Source organism: Gallus gallus, chromosome 17, assembly GCF_016699485.2.
Source record: "Gallus gallus isolate bGalGal1 chromosome 17, bGalGal1.mat.broiler.GRCg7b, whole genome shotgun sequence".
Classification (NCBI taxonomy): domain Eukaryota; kingdom Metazoa; phylum Chordata; class Aves; order Galliformes; family Phasianidae; genus Gallus; species Gallus gallus.
The window spans coordinates 8000704-8025030 of record NC_052548.1 but is presented as its reverse complement, the minus strand read 5'-3'; the positions used below and the strand labels follow the sequence as shown (position 1 = coordinate 8025030).

The following is a 24327-nucleotide window of genomic DNA, read 5'->3' as shown; positions in this document are numbered from 1 at the left end:
ATCAGCACACAAAGACTATGTAAAAGCCTCCTAAGAAAGAAAACATTCCCTTTTCCTCCACTCCTGGCCGTGGGCTCCTCCTGGGCAGATCTCTGGCCCCCATTGTCACCCATACAGGGCAAGGAGCAGAGCATTGCATGGAGCATCCAGAGAGCACTTCCCACCTTCTGTTCTCAGTGAGGAGCCCCTAACCTCTGCTCGCACAACACAATACAATGGGTAACAATGGGATGGCATAGCAGGGCTTGCCCAGCTGTCCCAGTGCAGGCAAGCAGGGGCTCTGCAGCAGGTCTCTTAGCTGTGGTGTAAAAAGGATGGATTCCCCAAAGGCACTGCTGGGCTGGGAGGGAGAGCAGAGGGATCAGCCAGCGCTCCCCTGGCTAATTCCCACATTAGTGATGCTACTTCTGTTGACACAAAGTCCCTCTGGTTTAAATGAATGCAGAGTTAGTTTTTTTTTCTATTCCCAGCTAACTGCTGGTAACTTTTCCTCTCTACCATCGTATGTATAATTCATCATAAAGTGTCATGTCAGAGCGTGTCAGCTCTGCACTGCCACCGTGCCACAGCTCTGCAGGCTCAAGGAGCATCTGTTCCTTTGCGTTCCCCATCTCTGCCACTTCCCTGTGTGCCACTGAAGCTGCTTTGTGTGGTCCAAAGAGAGCAAATTGCACATGGCAGTGCTGAGAAATCCTGTGTGCAGTCAGCTTGGAGCTCCTGTAGAGCACCGGAGTGCTGGGGAAAGGTTGCACTGTACATCAGCATTCAGCTGGTGGTCTGTGGGGCTGTTACACAGCCAGCTCCCGGGTTAGTGGATGAAGAGGTACACGGGCTCTACCAAACACACAGATTGCAGACTTTGCAGTTTTCCACTTCTGTTTCAGACTGCATGATGTCCCTTGGCATCAGAGCTCAGAGCAGAACAGAAACCAGAGCCGCAGTGAGAGCGGGATGGTTTGTTGGTGTCCAGCCCTGATGGAACCTTGCCCACATGTGAGCTGATAGCATCTGCACAGATGTGCAGCACTCAGGGCCTGCTCCAAGCCACAGCCCTCAGCTCGCTGCCTGCATACGGAGCTCCCTGCCATCACAGCCCCATTGCAGCCAGCTCCTGCCACAAAGAAGAGAGAATACATGTTCATCTACCAGTAAACACCCAATCATTACATTCTCCAATGGGCAAAACCTGAAGGCACATCAGGCTTCAAACACTCTTTGGGTCTGCACCACCCACACATGGCAACAGAGCACTGCATCCACGGATCCAGGCGCTGGATGAGCTGTGCCATGGCATGAGCAGAGAGAAGGAGGCTCTGTGTCTGCAAAAGCATCCATCGCCCCTTCCAGCTGCTCTGGCAAGCGCTCAGCAGAGCTCTGCTTGCTGGTACCCAGCTCTGCAGGCAGACGTGCGTATAAACAAGCTGATGTTTGTACTTGTTTCGCTCTGCCACGCTTGGAGCCGAATCCACCTCGTCGCTCCAGCAAACTGCTTTATTATTAATTTATTAATAAAAAGAATGGAGGGGAAATAACTCTCTGGAGAGAGGTAGAAATTTTAATTTAGCAGCAAAGGGCTTGGCTGCGCCAGCTGGAAATTCCTGCTGTTATGAACATGAGGTCATTCTGACGTAGGTGAGATGTGAAGGTGGAGCATGTCCTCGGAGAAGGTTTCAGAGCCACCCTGGCACCTCTGGTCTGCTCTGCCTTCCTCACTGTCCCCACGTCCAAAGGAGCTCCATATTGGATCCATGCTGCTGGAGCTCAGCCCTCCCACCTGGAGAGCTCCAGGTCACCCACAGGGTTGTCCACCCACCCTACACTTTCTTTGGGAACAGAACGTGGCCCAGGAGCAATGACGGCTCGTGCTGCAGCACTGCTCACAAGACAGCAGCCATCTGGTTAAAGGACTACATCTGAAACTTGTTCTGATGCTCCTTGCATGACCTTTGTCAAGCTGTTTTCTGCTCCATGCCTGGGCTGTTTGGCTGCAATGTGGGCCAATGGTTCTTTTCATAAAATCATACAATATCCCAAGTTGGAAGAACACACAAGGATCATCAAGTCCAACTCCTTATCAAGTCCATTGCTCTTTATCTCTCTTCTAATTCACACCAGCTCTTTGTTTAGCAGCTCCCTGTCCACCCATTTGTGGCCCTCTGTGTCTGCAAGGAGCCCTCCAATTTCCCCTAAAAAAGACCAGCAGACAACTCACCTGCAGACAAAGAACCTCCCTTGCTTATCCCAGCAAGGCAGAGCAGAGGAGGCACAGCTGGGGGGATTTGGGAAGGGCTGCAGGATAACAGCTACGTGGGGAGAAGAGCTTTTCAAGATGTGAGTCTGTTCTGGCACAGAAAGAAAAGGGAGGCACAAATAAAAGTCACTGGGAAGTTCAAAGCAGCTGAAAATGATGAGATGGCATTTGTGATAGATCAGGCCTCTTTTGGCACAGTTTCCATATTGTCTTCCTTGACACCGAATACGAGTGCTGGTACGATCCCAGGGACTCATCCCGGTGTTGCCTGTGACGGAGCAACCTGGCACCTTTGGAGGGGACAGCAGCAGGGACAAGCTGGGTACAATTTATTTCCATAGGATCATAGATTCATTAAGATTGGATAAGATCACCCAGCCCAACCACTGAGCCGTGATTAACTGAGAACCCTCTCCGGTGAGCCAGCAGCAAAGACCACACTTACATCCAAAGTCCATTGCAGAGTTTATACATCTCAGCCAAGTATATGGATGTACTTACATTTGTATACATGTTTGTACAGAGTAGTACTCTCTGCAGCATGGGATCATTCAAGAGAGCTTTAAGAGGGGCTGGGGGGTCCCTGCCTTGGAGGTGTCCAGCTGCTGACCCAGGGATGGGACGTTCCCAGTCATGCACTGCTGCTTGGCCCCAGGGAGGCAGCAGCTTAACATCAGCAGTGCATTTGCTGCAGCTTCCTCCTCTCTGCCGAGCTGCGTTTTCCATTTACCACGAAAGCACCTTGTCTCCTGTAACTCCAGTATAACAATCCTCAAGAACACTGTGTTTCTGACTGGCTGCAGCGTTTGACCTCGCGGTACTCTTGGTTTAAGCTGAGTTTTGGTAATAACATTTTTCTTGCTCCAACTATTCCCATGTTAAACCGCAGCTTCTCCGCTTCCCAAACTGCAGCACGTTCTTGAGAGCCTTTGCCCGGGGCCCAATCCAGAACCCGTTGATGTCAAGGGGAGCTGATCCCTTTTGGGGTCCTTGCTTTGGAGCAGAGGATGCAGCCGGCCTGACCCAGCTTTGTGAGCTGACAGATGGAGAGGAGCATCCAGTTCTCAAGGAAATGAGAACCAAATAAAGCTTAACCACCAGCGCCGGGTCCAGACTGAATGTTTTGTCTCCAAGAATACCTACTGGCTCGCAGAGCAGCCTGGCAGCTTTCCTTCCCATATAAAACGCAGCTTGGAAGTTGACAGCAGTGATAACACGGGAGTCCTCAGCAGACAGCAAGTGCCAGGAGGGAGTGGGATCCACCCCTGTGACAGCTCATGGGGTGATGGGACAAATACAAATCCCATCAGCTTGTGGCTGCCAGGCAGAGCTGGCATCGTGTGCCATCTATAGAGCACAGAGCTGCAGACAGCAAGAGATCAGGGCTCAGCAGGAGAGAATCGTGTCTGAAAGAAGCTGTGTGTTACATCCTCCTCGCTTGTTTGTGAGCAGCTTAAGGAGAAGAGCTACTTGAAATTGGACGTGACAAAGCAGCACCACTTCCCTGTTTGGTGTTGCTTCAGGAAATATGATTTCTTTTCAGCCTGAAGAGATGCTGGAAGGGAGAGGCAGCTCCAGCTGATGGAAGCCCTGTCAGAAGGTTGAGTGGTTGGGAAAAATTCCCCAGTCACACACCTGCAGCGGATCCTTGAGGAGCAGATCCAGCTGTGCCCATCTTGCTCATCCACAGAGCAGTGCCTGACTGAGGGTTTGGGATCTGCAGCAGTCAGACATCACTTCTGGTGCTGTTTCCAACGCACTCAGTGCAACGCAGTCCCAGCACAGGAGGAAGGATGCATTTCCATTAGCTAACTGGGTTCATTTTTGGCTATTACCCAAACACACGCTCAGAGAACGCCTCTGAGCATTCCATGCACCAAAACAAAGCTGCCCAAGTGCTGAGTCCACAACACAAACCCATAAGAGCCAACCCTCACCCCAGCAGAGATGCTTCCTAAACAGTGAGCTTTCAGCTCGTGTTGAGCCTTCCTGAATCCGCTTTCTGCCTGTTTGAGTGGTATGTTTAAGGCATCCCTTGGCCTATTCAGCATCCTGGTGTGATGCCGAGTGCCCTGACAGCTAAAGAGACCGGAGGCAACATAGGAAAGTAGAACATGCTTTTCTTCAGAGGAAAGAGGGTTTTACATGCACTCAATGCAGCAGCACAGGCAAGCAGTGCAAAATTCTGATTCTGATTAATTGTTGGCTGGAGATAATCTCAAACTATTGGGGATTAGAGAAACAGCCCTCCACCACTGAAACCTTGGAAGAGAAAATCTGCCTGTGAGCCAAGAAAGCTCGAGCAGCAACTTAGAAACAAAACAAAGCCAAATCGCTTTGGATTTGAGTCGCAGTTGGTGGCAGAGGCACTGAAACCTGCTGAGCTGTGTGGTGTCTGCATTGCGCTCAGAGTGGCTGAGGATCGGTGCCCTGGAGATGGGAGAGGGGAGGATCTCCAGGGATGGTCTCCCCCTGCAATGAGGCAGGGATTGGAAGTGAACAACGCTCAAACCAACAGCCCGATAACAGCTGCAGGCTTGAAACGATGTGCAAACCAGCAACGTGCTGGAGAGAAACCCACCGAGCAGCTGGAGCAGAGCAGAGCTGTCCATTTGGAGCAAATCCCAGGAGGAACAGCGCTGCTCCACCAAAGGGAAGGAGCTGCTGCAGCCCGCCCTGAGGCTCCTCCAAGCAGCCAAGGATGCGTGAGATCCCTGGGGAATCCGTTCCATGGTTTAATTGCACTCATTGTGACTCGCGGACACCCCGTTTTCAGCAATCATTTTCTGTATGTGCTTCAGGGCGGTGCAGTGAGGAGGAAGACGCAACGCGAAGTGTTCAGAAGACCAACAGGGATATACACAGAGCCAGGGCCCATTTCTTCCCTCTTACATGAAAGTGCCTCCTTGAGCAGCACTGAGCTCTGCTCAGACCCTCGGCGCGGCGCTGACTTCAGCTGATTGCGTTTTCAGACAAAAATCTTTGGAGAACCACGTGCCCCTCCTCGCCAACGATCCGCACAGTGGTTTCCCCGCTGCACCTCCCTCCGTACCAATAAATCAGCACGCAGTCCTGCAGAAACATTCGCTCACCCTCTCCCAAATACCTCTGTGATAACAGCAGCAGTGACAGGTAGCTTTAGTTTTCCAGTGTTCTTTCTTCAGAAGGATACAACCACCAGCAGCAGCGCTGCTTCCCAATTCCCTGCCCCGCTCCTGCACACCCTTCTCCATTGGCTTCATCCGTGAACCTTCTCCGAGATGCCAACACTCCTCAGCAGAGCTGATCCTTCCTCTGCCTTGTGGAGTCTCGCACAGCTAAGAGGGCAATTCTCTCCTTTGTCTTTATTTCTTATGCACCCCCAGTTGTAAAGCTGCTGCTGAGGGGGCTTCTTCAGTTTGTTAGCTATTTCATGGTGGCTAATAATTGTGATTATGGCTGCATATATTTGTGTTTAAGAAGGGATCCTTATATATTACTTTCCTTTGCTTCAGATATTGAAGACATATGCTTCTAAGCATGCAATAAATGCCTTATAATAAGAGAAGGACCAGCTTTAGTAGCCTAGGTTTTATTCATTTCTTACAAATACCAGCCAATTATTGAAAACATACTTGCTGAAACTTAGCAAATCTGAATGGGGTCTCTACCTACAGCACAGCTAATCCCCCATCCGTTTCTTTAATAACCCATTGACATACATGCAGCCCATGGGAGCGGTACTGGGGGCAGGCAGCCAGCTGGGCTGTGATGCTGGCTGTGTCCATCTGTGTCTGTAAGGGGTGCTGAGGGGGTGCTGGGCTCCTCTGTGCGTGGATTAGTGGTGCAATGCCACCTCACCCAGCACAGCTTTCCAGCATTCACAAGGGATATGTTCTCCCACGTCACCTCGGAGCACTCCCCAGCACCCAGAGGAGAAGGCTACAACTACAGAGCAACAAGCGTAACATCCCACTGGGACTTCAGAGAGCTATCCACCCATCTGTCCTGCCAGCATCACGCTCACACCCACCACTCAGGTCAAACACAAATCTGCAATTTTGGCATTAAATGGGCATCAGCTGCTGCTGCTTCTCTCCAGGACAGTGGATTTCCATAGGGACCAGCACTTGGTTGAGCGCTAGCGTTGCAGTGAGGTCCTCTCTATGGGAGCTCCGTGCCCAGCAGTGCCCACAGCAGCAGAGACATATGGAGCAGAACCAAAGCTCCTGCAGCCACTTCTCCCCCTGCACCCAGCACTGCAGAATGGGCTGTGCCCAAAATTCCTGTGGTGCGCACAGGTTTATGTTGGCCCACTCAATGCGAGCAGTGAGGGCCAAGGCAAACAAAAGGGGAGAAGTGATTCTAATTATTTGATGCATTAAGGGCAGTGACATTTCCAGGAAAAACACAAGGGGTGAGATGAGGGTTTTTTTTTCTCTCTCTCCTGTATTACAGCTCACGTCTCTTGTTTCTTGCTCTGGTACAAAGTACCACTTTGTGAGCTCTGCCGGAGGATGCAGGGGATAAAAGGCAGCCATGGCAGCTCTGCCTCCAGGCATGGGGTGATGCAGATTGGTGGGGACCCTGAATTGACAAAGGAAACATTGCTCCTGGGTGCTGGGGGAAACATGCCCCCAGAGCTGAGTGCTTTGAATAGGGCCACTACAAAGCTCCCCTTAGCAGTGCATCAGCAGGATTGAGCTGAGCTGGAGGTTTCCCAGATGTAAGGGTAGAACTCTACCTGCCGCAGCTCCTGGTGGGGTTTCAGATGCTTCTTTCTGCTTTTCTTTGCAAGTTTTAGTGGGCTGCTCTGGCACTGTGCGGTCTGTGCAAAAGGAATGGCATAGTTGCCAGCAGGAGCAGGTCCAGAAGGCAGAACAGCAGCATGCAACTCCTGCAGTGCCCTGTTGCAGCTCTGCATTGCCCCAGAGGAGCTAATGCTGAAGCGATTACTTAGCAGAAGGCAACACTAATTAAAAGACTCATGAATAGGGTTAATAGAGAACCATCGAACAAGAGATCTCCCTTTGGTGTATTAAGGGCAGAACAGGAAAGAGGTCTGGGAGCACCCAGTCTGCCCCTGACCCCATGGGTGCTATGGGAGAGAGGAGCTGTGGAGGGACTTCCCAAAAGAGGTCTGGGTGTCCCCACCAACCCTGATGGATCATGGGATGAAGCAGAGATGGCTACAAAGCTCAATCACAGCCCCAGCAGCAAGCTTAAGAAATCCTTAGTGCTGAACCTCAGTGTCTGGTTATTAATATCATCATAAAGTGCCTTAGGCTGGGGGAGAAAGAATCAGTTGGAGTCAGCAGCATTGTTGGGTTCAGCTCCAAAGTGAAGTTTTGCCAGGGGAACAAGCACCAGCTGCTGCAAGAGGTGGGTACAGATCGCCCTGTTCTGCCTGCTGGAAACTGGGGAACTGGGGCACGATGCAAGTAAAATATTCAACTGTTCTGGAAACAGGAAAACCAAGGAGGAAAAATAAAAGGGCTGTACATTGAGTTCTGCTGCATCGAGGAGCGTGCGGTGGCTGCAGTGGGGAGATGGGGGTGGCCAGCTGGGCCCCAGCCACCGAGGACAAGCTCACAGTCCCCTCGTTGCTGTCCCATGTGCCAGGTGAAGGCAACATGTTGAGCACGGAGGGAGGAGGCTGCAAAGTGCTGTTAGGGACGCAGCTGGCAAGCCAGTGGGCCACGAAGGCTGACACAGCTCATTTTCCATGCAAAAGGGCCAGAATGCACTGGCCAGACAGCCCTGCCTGCAAGGAGCTGGGCGCAGACTTGAAAATATGGCCCAAAGTTCATGGGGAGGTCATGTTTCTGGCACGTTGTATGGCATGGGCTGTCCACAGTGCCTCCATGGGAGCCAGGAACATGTGTGCTGGAGCCAGAAGAGGAGACAAATCCTTGTGATGCTGTAACAATGCAAGGTTATGGAAACACACTCTTGCAAATGACCGTTCTGGAGAGGATTTCACTTCTTCCTGGGCCCTTTCTTGAGATTATTCAGCCTTTGGGAGATGGAGAGCCTGGGAATTGGAAAAGAATAAAGACATAAGGGAAAAAAAATAAATATTTTTGATCATTCCTGGTCAAAATGACTTCTTCCAGGTCACTCAATTAGATTTATCACTGTTTCACTGTTTACATGGTTTCAAATTGCTTTCTCATTCATGACAAAAATGTGCTCCATCCTCAGTGCAAAGAAGAGAGAAAGTGGTGGGAGAGCCCCACCAACCCTCCTCGCTCACATCCCACGCTGGCAGTGATGGGAAATGGGAAGCTGGGTCCAAGGGAATGGGACAAGAAGGGATAGAGAGAGAAAATACACGGGAACACTGGGGTGAGAAGAAGAGCAGGAGAAGCAATAAGCAAATCCCCATGTGCTGGAGGAAACACAGCTATGTCAGGTCTCTAACTAAAAGAAATTCTGCATCATCTAAATGCAGCTTGTGCTCAGCTGAACTTTATCTGAGCCAGACCTTCCCATTTCTTCCCACAGGGAAATGCAGAACAAACAATTTGTCCTGCAGTGATGGAGACCACCCAAAGAGCTGCCATTGCCATGGCTCCTGCGCTCCTCTGCTGGCCCAGCTGCCTTGTGTGGGCAGAGCTTTAAATCCCAGCACCATGAATAACAGGCACAGCCCTGAAGCTGGCTGCAATGCCCTCTAACTTCCCATGTGCTTCCTGGGAGAGGAGGCAGGAATGAAAGCAATGTGCATGCAAAGCTAAGTGGTGGGCAAAGCCAGAGCCAGCCTGTGCCACAACAGCATCTCTCTCTCTATAGGGGGCTAAGAGCAAATCTACAGCATGTTTTCTAGCAGAGGGAAGAAATCTGGACTTCCCTTAGGCTCACCCTGACGATGGCAAATCATGCAGGTGCCCACATGCTGGAAACTGCTGGAGAACCAAGAGTGGATTCTGCCCCTTCTGCTTTTCCCAGCTCTCATCCTATGGTACCTTCAGGAAGGAACAGTAGCAACATTAGCTCTGTTGCTTGGATGGGAGGAAGGCTGTAATTCTGCAAGGACTTTTTCATGTCTAGCCAAAGGCTCACCACAGGCAGAACTCTTCAAGGGTCAGTGGTGATTCAAAGCTGAGGCTGCTGCTCCTCCCATCCGCTCCCACACCCACCAGCAGTGCAGGGAGATGCTGGGACTGCTGTTGGCCTTTTGTCCTGCCTCTGCCCAAGGACAAACACAGAAACCCTGTAAAAAGATGCTGTCCTACAGATTCTTTCCCACCGCACAGAGCAGTAGAAATGCCCTCTTGCCAGCCTGCAGTTTGTACACCAAATTCACACCCCTCGTTCTTCCAGAGGGGCTGCCCCATCGGAATGGCAATGGGACCAAAGCCCCAAGCTGCGGGGAAAGCAAGTGGGTTCCCCTGCAGTGGCATCACTCTGAGGACAGGCTGGGTGCCAGCTTTAGTTTTGTACGATGACTGGTGCAGGGCTTCTGTCTCTGCTGCAGCCTGGTGTGCCTGGGTGCGATGGGTGCAAGCACAGCCCCAGGCAGGCACAGGGAGACTGAAGGGCTCTGGGTCAGGCCCGAAGCAAACAGGCTATGTTGCACATAGAAAAGCAGACATGCAGATTGAGAGGCAGCCTTTTGAAAGCTGGCTCTGAGGGCACTCAAAGAAGAAGAAAGTAGAAAAATCACCGAGTTTGTATTTCATTACTTCTGCTTGACTGTTTCACCTCCACGCTTTATTGATTCACCAAAACTTTCTACATACAGTTAATAGCTGGAGTGTTTATCTTTGCAGTGCTTATGTTTATGAAGGAAAGGCTTCTTTTTAATTTTGGCCTTTTCTCTTTCCTTCAGCTGGCAAGCAGCTCCCAGAAGCTCGTACAGATCCTGATCAGATGTCTAAAACTTTCCACTGAGGGTGCCAAATTAACATCACTGAGAGCAGAAATGGCTGTGGACAAACACATGTACATCTAGGAAAAACAAATGCTACAGAAAAGATACCCAGAGCTGTGCATGCAGGGGATATGCCTCCACCAGAGCCCTGCAAAAGTGGGAGAGGGAGGGAGCAGGTGGGTGGGATGGGAGGGGGATGGATCCAGTGCTGTGCTCATTGCCTGGGGATACCACAGGTGTGGGAAAGGGAGAAGTCACACAGTGTGAAGGGAGGTCAGTGAGCTGCATCGCCATGCAGGCTGACACTGGGCTGCTGTTTTCCAAGGCAATAAGCATGGAAAATTCACCTGCAGCAGCAGTTAAACCACAGAGAGTTAGAAAAGAGATATTTCTGAACACGTTACCTTTGAAAACACGTCCTTGGAGGATGCTCTCTGCGTAGGATCCTCCGAAGCCCTGCTCTGATCCTGCTCAAGGAAGGGAGCTGCACTCAGGGAACCACGGTGCCAGGAGGACAGAGGCCACCCCTCACATTTTATGTCCCTGTGTGAGCGCCATGGAGAAGCTCTCATGGAACCAGCAACGAGTTGCACACCATACCTAGGAGCAAAGTCAAATAGAGGCAAGGAATAAGCCGGAACACAGCTGAACTAAAGCTGCTTGTTCCCCTTATCCTGTGCCCTCTTATCAAGCCTCCACCTGCACCTTGTTACCTCCCATCCCATCTCTGAGCTGGGATTGTGGCAGTGCCCCTGGGTGCTGAACCAAGGCAGCTTTGTCGCTGTGGTGCTGCTGTGTGCAATCTGAGTCTCAGCAGTTCCCCGTGTGCCTGGGAGCCCAACTCGTCCTCCTCTCACACTGACTGCTGCTTGGCCAAGCAGGCGTTGATTAATGCACTATGGGGAAATGTTACTCATCCAATGCTTGCCACCTTCCACGGAATGTCTCACGAGGCTGTGGAAGGAAGAAAGAAGGCCAATTCATGCATGCAAACAGCAGCATCTCAGGGATGAGACAAGATTCAAACTTATACAGACTTCTGCTGGAGGTGTTTGCTCAGCTCTCGTGTTCTCAAAAAGAAAGCCCTCCTGTTCTTGCAGAAAGTGCTCAACCCGCAGTACCAAACAGCCCTCCCCCTGACAGTGTGTGTTGGCCCGATTACATCGCTATCTGCCTCAATCAGTGGCCCCACAAAGCCGCAGTGTGTGCATCCCTGGCTCCCTGCCATGCCTTTTTCCCACTGCAGGACAGCAGTGCCACGTCCCCACCGTGTCACCATAGCGCGGGTTGGGTGGAAATGAGCAGCTCTGAGCTCCACGTGGCACCAGCGAGTCCCAAAGCTACGAAGCAAACCCTGCATCCCTTCCCCTTCTGAGCAGCATATGGTTGGGGCAGAGATGCTCCGCAGCCGAGGTTGCCATCTGGGCTCTGTCCATCTGCACCGAAGTATTTCAGTGCAGCTGATGAAACACGAGGGCTGAATTTTCCAATGTCTCAATCAACGTTGAGCAGAAGTCCCCACTCAGTGCTGTGCATTTAATAAAGGTTTGGGGTTGTTTGGGTTTTTTTTAATTGGTTTTTTTTGTTGTTGTTATGTTCTGCATTCAGCACACAGTCTGATTAAGCATACAAACCAGTTCTGCTTTGAGTTATTCTGGATTTCTGGAGGCCATACGCCATACTTCTGCTTGTGTAGTACGAGGAGAAGATGGCATGTCATTTTAATTATGGCTTAAAATGTATTTGCAAGCGGGCTGAGCGTCTGCTGAGCGATGGGCAGGTGTTTCCCAGTGTCTCATTGTACATGCAAACAAAGCAGAGTTCTTGCACTCAGAGATTTGCTGGGTATGCAGGGAAAAGCAATAAAGCCACGTTAGGTGGCTCACAGGTCAGCCTCTCTGGAGGGTGAATTAAACATGCCCGTACCATCTGGTGCAATTAGATGCCTTCTAAAATCAGCCAAACCTGCCCCTTTTTCCTCCACAGTACCTCCAGGAGCAGCATCCTGACATCCTGGGAGGCACCCTGAGCCCTGCTGGCAGCTGCAGATGTTCTGCAGAGCAACACATCAGGGCAGCCCATGAGGTGCACGTTTTGCTACAATGATCCTGATGCACCAAGGCAGGATGCCCACAGCTGCAGGGGCAGCTTCACTCCATCCACCTGCTCTGGTCCAAATTCAAGCTGGAGCCAAATAGGGCAGAGCTGCCCAGAAACCGTGGACGGGGTGATAGAATGAACCCCCATGAGGATGCTTTCATGGAGCGTATTGGAAGCTCGGGGCTACCGTTCTGCAGGCAGCAACTAAGGATGCTGCTCACCCTGGGTTTGGTCGTTCTGTGCCACTGACTCTGCTTTGGGTGATTGCTGCTCCCATTGCAGCCCACTCTCAGCCTCCTGGGTAATGCAGCGCCAGCTGTGCCAAAATGCACAGTGAAGCCACAGGACCCCATTGCAGCATGAGGGCCATAAATCCACCCTGTTCCCATACACAGAGCTTTTTCCTCCCTCCACCAGCCCTTGCACTTTTCAAAGCACCCAGACAGCATTCCTCTGCCCCGCGGATGAATGAAGTCGCCTTTACCACTGGCTGTCTGCAGCCCAGATGCATTGGGGGGGACAACTGGGCTCCTCTTTCCAGGAGAGCCTTTGATCTCTCCCTGAAAACGGACGTGGCATTATTATGTCTTTTTCAATATGCATTGCCATCTATGGGAGATGCAAAAGGCAGAAGACATTTGGTTATCATAACACAATGGTTTCAATTAGCCAACCCCCCCCCCTGCCCTATTTTAAATCAAGGGGCCTGCCTATCAAAGCTGCCGTGATGGCATCTGGGGCACAGCTTGTGACTCTGAAGCTGGAGAGGTTCTGGGGAGCCTGCTCTTCCCCTTCTGCTCTGGGACCGCTCATTTGAAAACATGCTGTTTTAATATATCCCGAATTAAAATGTCGTTCAATCAAAGGCCTGATCATTATGGATGCCAGGATTTTTTTGTGTAAGCAGAGGCCAGAGAAGGGTCACGGAAAACGCTGTGGTTATGTTTTGCTTTGCTTTTTTTTACTTTGTGCCTTTTTCCTTTCTTTTTCTTCTTTACTACTGATAAAGAAGCTGGTGCAGGATAGCTCCTAAAATGGAAAAAACCAGAAAAGAATGGAGCCAGCCACATGGAATGGCCATGCCTGCGTTCCCGAGTGCAGTGCTGGGCAGCGAGCGGAGCCCAAGGGCTGCAGTGGGACTCTGGAATGCTGCAGTGCTGGCATATTGGGATGCTGGGATGTTGGGGTGCTGGGATGTTGGGTTATTGGGGATGTGGGGATTCTGGGATATTGGTGTACTGGGATGTGCTGCATGCCAACCCTTGGACCATCACCCACATGCCCAAACCCAGTGCCCGGCCACCGACTGGCTGCTCAACTTCTCTCTCCAGCATATAGTTATTCTTGCAGAATCTGCTTTCTTTTCCCTATATTTGACTTGGCATCCAGGAATTTCCTTTCCCTGCCCGGGCGCACCGCTCCCCCTGAGCAAACACCCATATCAGCTATCCACAAGGCAATTTCCTCTCCAAACGCTGCTCGCTGGAGGGGAAGGCCACGCAGCCATGCACCAGCCTCCAGATGTGCTCCTCCTGTCCCTTCCCTTCTTCATTCTCTTCTCAGGAGCCGAACCAAACCTCTTTGATCCCAGTTCGAGTTCCCTTCTTGCTGCTGTGGTAGCAGAAAGGAGAGGACCATCGATCCCAGGGATGCTCTTTCAGTATCCAGCAGCTCCTGGAGAGGGCAGAAAACGTATGGCCACGTGCTGCAAGGAAGTGAGGATGGGGAGAGGAGGTTCTCCAAATCGGTGTTTGCTTTGCAGCACCTACGTGATGCAACCACAACCATTCCACAAGCACATTTTTAGACTGTGAGTCAAGTTGCACGGAGGTTTTGCAATCGTCCCAGAAGCATGCTTGATTTATCGTTCCTTTCCACCAGCACACATGGAAGGACGCTCCGGCTCTGTTAATAATATCTGGAAACGGAGGCATTGTGCAGCGAGGGATTCTCACAGTATAAATTAAACCCAACGTCCACTTCACGTGCCTATTGCTTTCTGGAAATTGGAGGAAGTGGTACACGCTGTGTTTGCCGTGTTGCTTCCATCAAAGGGCCCTCAGACTCCAATTAGCATTCATGATAAAATAGGAGATGGATAGATCCAGCCTTCAGATTTAACTCGAGACTGCTCAAATGCCAACTGCCTTTATGGGGATGTCTCCCTGAACGCAGACACGTGCCTGTTGCTCTAATTACACGTGTTCAGCCTCTTTTTCTGAGGGGAAAAGATCTATTAAAAGTAATATTTCATGTTTACAGCAGGAGAGTAAAACGCAGCAGAATGCCCACCTCTGCTTGGATGCAATCAAAGACATTGGTGGAATGTTAGATTCAAATAGGAACACGACCCTCACTTACTGTCCTTTCCTTCTGGCTCTAATGAAACAGACCCTGAAGGGCAATGTGCCATTCTGTGCTCGCTGTACTATATAAAACATCTCTGCATGCCCCTCCAGTGCCAAGCAATGGCCACTTTGTGTTTTAGGCACAATAAGGGTGGATTTGAATATCAGACTGTAAGAACCAATGCTGATTTGGCTTTTTTTGGCAATTTAGAAACTGCTGGAAAACAATCAGGCCTTGTTTTGAATACCTCCTCCTACCCAGATGGAACACATCTGCCTGGCTTTGAACAAAGCATCCAGGTTTCATTCCAAGATTTACTCTCTTTTTTCTTCTTTAGAAACAGATCCCAACCTAACAGTTCTGGCATTTTCAACCCATCCCATATATCCATTTGCTGGTTCTATAGGTGTATCTCCAGCTATTCCAGAATATCTCCTAATGTTTTGCTTTCTCTACCTGATGAAATAGGCGGGTTTGATACACACTTTATGAGCAGTCTGGTGTCTTTAAGCCTGAATTTTGCAGTAGAAAAAGCTTTGTGAGAAAATGTCACCTCCCTCTGGTAACAATTCAATCAAATAAAGAGCTAGAAAACAGCCATCTAGTGGGTGTGTGTGCTGCATATATGAGTCTGTACGTGCAGGACATCGTGGGGGTGTTTTCATAGCCAGAGAAGTGCAGGGATGCTTCTAGGAAATCAAGACACAGACCATATGAAACGCTGCTGTGAAAGCAGAGTGAAAACGAAGGGCTGCACTGCAAAGGAGCAGAGAGGTCCTCGCAGCATCCCCAGCTCCCACAGCAGGAGGGGGGAGCACCGGGTCCCCTCTGCTCACAGCAAAAGCAGTGGAAGGGCAGAGATGATGCGTTTACAGAAACATCCCCAAGCCTGGATGGTTTCCAGCGCATTACTCGGCGTGATGGAACGTATGAAATAGCTTTTGGAAAATGTATGTTGAAACACACAGCTCCATAAGTCCCGTGTCACCGGCCCTATGCTATCCCACAGATGGGATCCCAGGGCTGAGTGGCAGAGTGATGTGCAGCCCCGATCCTGCCCGGTGCTGAGCACTGCAGAGTCTCCTGCTGCCTCTCCTGGGTGAAATTCAGCCCCAAAAGCACTGTCTTTAGCAAAGTGCAAATGCAAACCCACTGGGATGCTTCTTCTGCATTGCGTGGATAGGTGTTGCTTGCTGTTCACGAGCAGGAAAACCTGCAGCTAAGCAGCTTGGCCCTAGGCCTGCTAGAACAGGGTGGGAATAATTGAGGCTGTTTCTATAAAAACAGCAGAAGAGATGCAGGTTAGAAAGGTGAAGCAGCAGAGGGGATCCGAGCTGCTGAGCACACAGCGAGGCACCCAAATCGCCTTCCCCTCCTGATGCGCAGCACCGTGCTGATGGACACGTTGCTCAGGGGATGAGACACATTAGGTAACAACAGCTCCTTGCTTCATGGCCTTTTTGTTTCATTAATTCCAGGTATTGGCTGGGTCAGCTCAGGCCGAGCAAGTGGTGCTGGTTAACAGCTGGCACAGGGAGCAGACAGCGACCGAGACATAGACTGGTCTGAGTGGGGCTGCAGCACAGGGCCAGGACCTGCTCACCCTGCTCTGCTCTGGGAAGCTCAGCATGGCATTGCTCTGTTTTCTTCCATCAGGGCTTCCCTGTACACTTCATGCCCAGATCCCCTGGATGGCAGCGATGTTCTGATCCAACCGTCCCCCGCATCCCTCCATAGCCCCAGAGCACGTGGGATGGGGCTGCTATGGGGTTTGGGACCCCCTGCTTGGCAGCCCGGCCTTTATCCCAAATCCTGGGGCAAACTTGGACCCGGGGCAGCCGCTCTTCCTTCCTGTTATTTAAACTACAGCCTCACACTGAGATTGTGCCGATGAAGTCAAGGCGATGCTTCTCCAAACAGAGAGATAAAAATCCCTTCTGAACTTGCAACATCTTAAGTTATCTGCGGCTGCTTCAGAGCTACAGTCAGCTCCAAATGGATGGAATTACAGTGCCTTTACAAGTTATTCCTCTGTTTCTTCACTGCAGAAATAAATCCCTTTATTCTGTTAGCTAAAAATGTGCCTGAAAAGCCAGTCCTTAATGCCAGCTCCGTGCATGGTTATTTCCCCAAGTAAATAAACAAAAAAGACCATAAGGAAATACTTGTTTCGATTTTATACCTCATCTCTATTCACAGAACTCCTATCGACAGTGATATCTTATTTGGTTTTGAGGGTTTCTGAAGGTGTGTGCCCACACCACACATCACATGTGGTGGTGAATGATGGCCCCTTGGGGTACCAGAGCACGGGGTGCTGAACCAGGCTGTGTTTGGCTGCTGGCACCCCACAGCCGGATTTGGGGTTTGAATTCCCAGTCTGAGCTTTGCTGGTGGAAGGGTGGCTCAATGCAGAGCCCCACCGGGCTGCTGGGAACGTGCTGGGGGTGGCTGCAGGGCGTTTATGGGCAGCTGAAGGTCAGGGGCTGTGACATGAAAGCTGCGAGGAATTTTCCGTCAGGAACTTCTTTTGGTGCTTTCTTTCCTTTCTCATCATTAAACATCCCGGCGGAAACGTTCACCCTGCATCTTCCCTCGCTTTCTGCTTTGTCATCCTTTTCTTGCCTCATCAGTGGGACAGACGGGGAGGGAAAGAGCGGTGGGAAAATCTCGATGAGAAGAAAATGAAATGAACCATTTCCCTCCAGCTGACTTGTCAGATCCACAGCAGAGATTAATGAGAACTGGCAATTCCCGAGCAGCCCATGGCAGGACGTGTCCAACTTCCCAAGCAATTTGGGTGTCAGATTCCTCCCACATTCCAGAGCAAATCGCAGCCCAGGTGCCCATGGAAGCAGCTCTCCTCCCACCCCTGCAAGCAGCGGGTCTGCCCAAGGGTTAACGTGTCCTCAACTTCTATCAGCCAGATTGCAACTTCATTTTACATTTCATCTCCATTCGCAGAGCTCCCAATGATGTCAATATCCTGTTCGGGTCTCTTTTTCTTTTCTTTCCCTTTTGATGTTTGATTTTCTCCTGCTGGCTGTGTGCATGTACACAGAGGCTGATCACAGCCGATGACATTTGCTTTAATGAGAGAGGAGAGGGAGCGGGTTGTTTTGTCTTTCTCAGCACCCCCTGCCTTGTGGGACGAGGTGGCTGTCACAAGACTTCACGCATTTCACCCGTGGAGCGCACAGTTAATTGCTGAGCAATCCTGGGGGGGTCAGTGTTGAGGTGCTGGGATGGGGGATGCAGCCCAGCCTGGAGTCAGCCACCGGTTTGTGCAGAATGCCACGTCTCAGCTGTCTGCCTACAGCAGTGCTGTGGAGGCTGCAGTCACCTCCCAGCCATGGGATGCTCCCTGCACGTTCAGGCTGAGCAGAACTGCCTGCTGCCACAGCTTTGCTTTGATGGCTGCCCTTTGGGTGAGGATGATGTTCTTCGTCCTTCTACAAACACCCCGTAAAATCCATCCTTGCCCCTTTTTCCCATGGCACAGGCACAGCAAAACACCATAAAATTCTTTCACAGAGCTGATATTGTTGTTGGCATGAGCTCTATCCAGGCAGAAAGAATCGGCCATAAAAAACTTCCTGAATTTTGTCAGGTTTCTTGGTGCAAATATTGCCAGCGTCAGAGCTTGGAATTGAGAATTTAGCTCCAGATTTCCTTTGGCAGTGAATTCTTCAGCTTTGGATGGGCTGACACAACGGGTGAACGAAGGCTCACACTGAGAACATTCAGATTCAGCTCCAAAGCATCCACACGTTCAACCCATCCCATTGCAAGAGATCCCAGCTCAGCCTGTGTTCCTCAAGGGCTGCTGCCTGGGGGGACAGCCGTGCAGCAAGACATGTTCTGGGCATCCATGCAACTCATTGCTGGTTGACTGTGTGCAACAGTGGGTATTTGTTTCAGCCCTGCTGGCAGGGCTGAGGCAACCCTCCCAGTGGTAGCTAAGCTAATAATAATTTAACAATGTGTAACTGCTCTGCTTATGGTAAATAAGAATGCTGACCACATCGGGCACGACGGTTTTCCGTGCAATGTACCTCACCAGGAAAAAATTGCAGAAGCCACAAAGAACAACTGAAGTCTGCAGTTTTCCCGGTCTTCAAAGTGTTTTTCCCAGTAGCAGGAATGTTTCTGATGTGGCATTTCCAGGAGCTGCAGGACTTGGGGCTTCATTTGGGATCCCCCACTGCAAGACACGCACGTGGACCAAAAGTTCTTCTCCCTTGGTCACTGAGAGAGATCTTGATCTTCCTATCCTGCACTGACATGGAGGAAAACGTCACCCTTTAAATAAGAATAATAATTGCAATGAGCAATATGAGAAATTGCTATGCAAATCTGCCAGCCATCAGGAAAGAATTTTACCGGCTTCTTTCCATATTATGGGGTTTAATTAATGCAATCTATGGACAAACATGTATTTTATTTCCAGAATGGGAGCTGTAATTTCCTGGGGCTTGGAAACCCAGATGTTTTTGAGTTTAGAATATATAAGGATTTGTTTTTAAAGAGTATTTCAGTCAATGTTGGAGGGGGAGGGGCTTTTATTCAGTTCAAAGTTTGATTTCTGAGCTTTCAGATGACAGAGATGCTCACTGGGAGCAGGGAGAGTGATGGGCTGAAGTATGCAGACAGCCAAGTGGCAATGGCTATGGGAAGATTGTCTGCCTCTCAAATGAGCTCCCCTCTTGGAAATGGGACCATCCCCAGCTGAAAGAAGTGTAGGATGCCGAAAGCTTGAAAGCAAGACCCAGATCCAAAAATAAAGCCCTGCCTAATGGCCTGGGCTGCCCTGCCCGTAGCAACACACTGGGGTTCTGTTGGTTTAGAATGATCCCGTTGTGATGACACAGACAGAGCTCAGAGCAGCCACCCACAGAATGAGCACCTCTCATGTGCTCCCCCGGGTCCTGTCACCCTGTGAGGGTTGGAGCAGTGACTCACATCTTAAGTGCATCGGACCCAACGTAATGGGCGATGGATGGAGAAGTCATTAAGGAGCTGACAACATCTCTAGCTCAGAAACTTACTCAGTTCCCGCGATCTGAATGCAAACCGCCCTGCTGTATCTCTAACCCGGTTTCCCACCCCCTTTCTGCAAGCTTGTGTTTCTCATTAAGTTTCCAAGTCCCACCGCCCCCACAGAACCACTGTGAAGTGCTATTCCAGATGCACAGTGCCATCCTCACCCTGATCCTGCTTACACACTCAGAGGATGGAGTCCTTCTGGAGAAGGAGGCACTAAAGTTAACGGAATCCAAATCATTTCAAATCCAAAGTCTTCACTTTTCTTACCCTGTCACCTTTTCAATGCATCTGGTCACGGCAACAATTGCAAAGGGTCAAGAAGGTCCTGCAGTGTTGCACTTAGAGCCCTTCTGGGGGTTCATTCTGAGTCAGTCTTTACTCGGTTGGTGTCTCCCTTCCTTCTCCTTGCTTTGATTCCCCAGAGCCCTTCCAAGCAGCCCTGTGGAAACCTGCTGCCCGTGGTCCAGCACACAGCCCTGCCCAGCAGCTCCCTGCCTCGTGGCACTGCAATCTGCTGCCACAGGACATATACATTTTGGCAGAAGCAATTTGGTGCCCAAACAGTCCAATACCTCTTTTCTCTGTATTTCTTCAAAATACACCCAAATGTCGCTTCTTGTTTTTGGTAGAGTCTGAAGAGTTTCAGTTCCTCTTTTCCCAACAAAGCCAACACTGGCTATCAAATGTGAGGGCAACAGCTGTAGAGCCCTTCCATCACACTGCGTCTGACAGTGAGCTCGCGTCGCTTTGAGCCCTTGGAGCCAAATGCGTGGCTGAGTGGTGCAAATGCTGAAAGCACTGGAGCTGATTGTCAGAGCTGTGTTGGTGGTGGTTGGAAACTGCAGGCTCAGAGACAGCTTTTAGTGACAGGACTCTTACGGAGCTTGATTTCCAAATCAAGCCAAGTGCCAGTGATAATTGCAGTGGAGTATATGCGTGCCCAAGGCCTAGACTAAGCCTTCAAAGTCATGAGATGGCTTGGAACGCCAAACTTAATATCGTTCATATGGGTCTCACTTGCTCTGCGACCATTAGAAATGAGTATTTCCTGTTGTCACAAAAGAAGAGTTCTTCCATAGCCACACACGTGGCTGCAGTCACTGAATGTCCTGAGACTGCAGGTAAAAGTGAGGGCTGGCTGTGCCAGCTGTCTTACCACCATCAGAAACAACGGGTCAGATGTTGGAAATGATGTAAATCCCTTCCTACCTCGGTCCTCTAAATTAGGACTTAAAAACACAGAAGGCTGTCTAGACATATTTTAATCAAGAGCTCATTCTCCTTCTGCCTGCTATTTAACCTGCAAGCACCGTGGCTGAAATTTTCCAAACACAGAATTGCAGGGAGGAGCTGCCACTGTCTCATTATCTTCCTAGTTAAAAATACACTCCATACCATGCAGAGTGCAGTGCCAGGGGGAGGCAGCAGCTTCCAGAGACAACCAGCAGCCACAAGGGCTCTGCCCAAGGCACAAGCAGGCAGCTGTGGGGCTGCTTTTCCATCTTTCTTTGGTATTCCCTGAGCAAATGCTGCATCCTGGCCGGGAGAATTCGAGACTTGGGCTTCCAGCTTTCGGTCAGGCTGAGAAGCACAGCCCCATACATAGCTGTTAATTAACACCATGTGAAGGATGTAGGTGATGTCTTACACTTGTGTGGCTACAGCCCAGGCACAGCCAAAGTGCTTGGTTTACCAGATTCCTGGCTCTGTTGGTTCAGAGCACACAGAGATGGTGTTTGGGCAAAGAATCTGATGGATTTTAAAGTGTTCTGGGCACGCTTGCACTAAAACTCCCCCCACTTTGCTGCTCCCGAGCCTTTGTGATGGATTCAGTTGGGTTCAGGGATGCGCTTTTGGTGGCTGTGTGAGTGCCCAATGCCCTGGGATTGTTTCCTGCTCCTTTGAATCGTCAAAGTGAAACATGACAGTAAACAGCTCTATTACTGCTTCTATTTCAAGCTGATGTCAGCTTGCTTCTGCTTATATTCAGTGCTGGAGCCTCAGACCATGAGCTAATTTGGCTTCCTGGAGCAGAGGCAGAAGCCAGATAGAAAGAGCATTAAAATGGAAAAAAAGAAGAAGAAAAAAAAAGCAGAGCAAACAAGATCTGCATTCTCCATAGCAGAGGGCTACGAGTGGCACCTGCCTGCTCCCTCCACCTTGTCCCATAGCAACAGCACCCTGCACCCTCTAATCCAGCGTGTGTCTGGCACGGGGCTGGGGCAGCTGCTGAGGGCTGACCACAGCCAAGAGAGTTTTCGTGTGTTCTCGGTCCCCTCTGAAGGATGCAGTGCTCAGGAATGAGAATATCACAGCCTCCGTGAGCTGCTGACTCTCCTCCATCTGGAGGAACATTGCATTCAAGTGAGGTAGGATGCGTTTAAAGGCAACGTGAGCGCAAGCACCCAAACATACAGCCAATTTTCCAAAAGAAAAGTAAAGCCTCAAAGACATATAGGTCTGTTTGGATGGGTCGATGTAGGGATCATCTGGCTTCTGGCTTCACTGCAGGCCATCTGAACATGGAAACTCCCAACATTCAGAGCAAACTTGATGCCTAATTCCCATTGAGTCATGCTGTGGGACAACTATGTTAAGAACCAGGGCTGAGAAAAGATAACCAGGCATGACAAAGGCAATGGCCATGCCAAGAGGAGCTCCTGGTGGTGGAGCTGTGCTGAGCCCCACCAGCTCCACTTCTCTCTCCGTGGGCTCTAGTGAACAGACTGCAAGAAGCAGTCCAGATCCTCCCATCTCCCCAGATAAATTCAGCCTCAGCCTCCTGCCCAGGAGGGTTTCATTAACCAACAGCCAAGATCTTTGCAAGTCCTCGTTAGTTCTGCAAATCAGCGCACCATCAGTTCCCAGTGCTGGGAAAACATCAGTCCTGAACGTGGCTCTTTGCTGTGAGATGTTGGACAGCTGATGGCCATTCACAACTCACCGTGTTGCAACACGATCCCTTCTTTTCTTTTCCAGGATGATTTAAGAAAAAGAGAAGGAAAAGGAAGGGAGAAAGTCTTTCAGTAAAGACATTTCAACGACTCCCTTACTGGCTATATAAACAGGAACAAAATCAAACAGCAATTAGCCGTAATTATGCTCCAGCCTAAAAAATCCCACACATATGAAACGATTACCACAGGAATTGCTGAAGGCTTCTGTGCACGTTTGGCTGGCATAATTATACCAAGCGTGGCCTTTTGGAGAGAGCAAATTCCTTCCCCTCGTGGGTGCTGGGTTTTCCTCCTCCCTCCGAACCTGCCATTTTTTTCTGCAGTGTTTGGACCTCAGCGAGCAGAGTGGAAATGGTAGCAAGGAAATAAGTCATTTGCAGTCCCTGTGTGTTCTGGTCCCGTAACAATGGGTTGTGCACCCTGCATTGATGTCAGGCACCTGGGGACAAGTATTTGGTGTATTCCACCAGGAAGCTGGAGCCAGGGCTGAGAAGTGCTTCTTGCCAAGACAACAGCAATGCTGGGAGCAGGGACAGCGTGGATGACAAGTCCAATGGAAACGTGTTCTCAAGTCAGCTCAGAGCCCTTCTCCCCTTAGGGGTGAATCAGACTGAGTCTGCTTCTTCCTCCAAAAGCAGCAGAAAAGCCTGCAGGCTTATTTCTATTTGGACCAGCACCACTTTTTAATCATGACTTATGGAGGAAACATATGGAATGTATTGAAAAAAAATATTGCAGTCTTCTCTGCAGCTTCTCTCTCCCTCTCTTTGGAGCAGAAATATGAAACATCTGCGATCCTTCAGCTCAGGCTGGGGTAAGCTCTCACCCCTTGACCCACTGAGTCCCTCCGGCAGCGAACACACAGGGACGTGGCGCGTGTTCTGCTCAGAGCAGCCCCAGATGCATCACACTGGACAGAGGAAGCATAACCTTCTTCCTCAAGACCTGAGAGCTGGAGCTGGAGGCAGAAACCGTAGCCACATCCATACCTTCCTTTCCACTCAGCCTGAGTTGTGCCAACCCTAGGAGCATTGCAACAACTCTAAGAAATTAAATGGGACTTCAGTACTGCACACGATTTTGCTCTACTCAGATTGGGGCCAAATGCAGTTTCAGGCTCCCAAGTGTGCCTTCAGAGATGGGGTACCAGCGGGTGCTCCATGCAGAGTACAGTCTGAGGGCAATACGTGTTTCTGCAGCTGCACCCATATCCTTGTGCTTTGGAAAAGGACACAGAGAGCTGTTTCCCTGCCACAGTGCCTCCGGAGAGCCAAGGGGCTCAGTGCTGCCTCAGCTCCCAGCAACTCATGGGGCTGTCCCAGCTGGAACCAGCAACACTGGCACAGCAGCCCTGCTCTTCATTGCTCTTCATGATGTCCGTGTGCCAGCTTTTGTCAGCAAAACCTGCTCGGCTTTGAAGAGAGCGGTGGAGATGAAGCCCACACTCCTCAGCAGCTGCCATAGGACAGAAACCTGCTGCCCACAGACTGGGACAGCAAACATCCTGCCTTTGTCTCTCACTGAGATGCAGAGCTCAGCAGTATCCCCCTTTTAACCCAGCAGATTTATGACTTCAGCATCAAATCTCCCATTTCTTGAACTCACCCAACAGATCTTATGTCAACTTAACATCCTTTCTGAAGTGCCTGCAGTGTTTATTCAGCCCGGCCGCTGGTTTATTCGAGTTAAATATGTCTCGATTTGAAGCAAGTTCATTGCAGGTTCCTATTTCCCCACCGTGGAGCATTAGGATAAAAAACCCACTTGAC

At 50.4% G+C, this 24327-nt stretch overlaps 1 long non-coding RNA gene across 1 annotated transcript; it reads right to left on the bottom strand.

The window, feature by feature from the left end:
• Positions 1-3865: 3865 nt before the first annotated feature.
• LOC417142 lies at positions 3866-17213 on the bottom strand. Its single transcript, XR_005840571.2, has 3 exons — positions 10820-17213; positions 10511-10706; positions 3866-8264 (listed from the first exon to the last, which is right to left on the bottom strand). It is a non-coding gene; the product is annotated as an uncharacterized LOC417142 (long non-coding RNA).
• Between the last annotated feature and the right edge of the window lie 7114 nt (positions 17214-24327).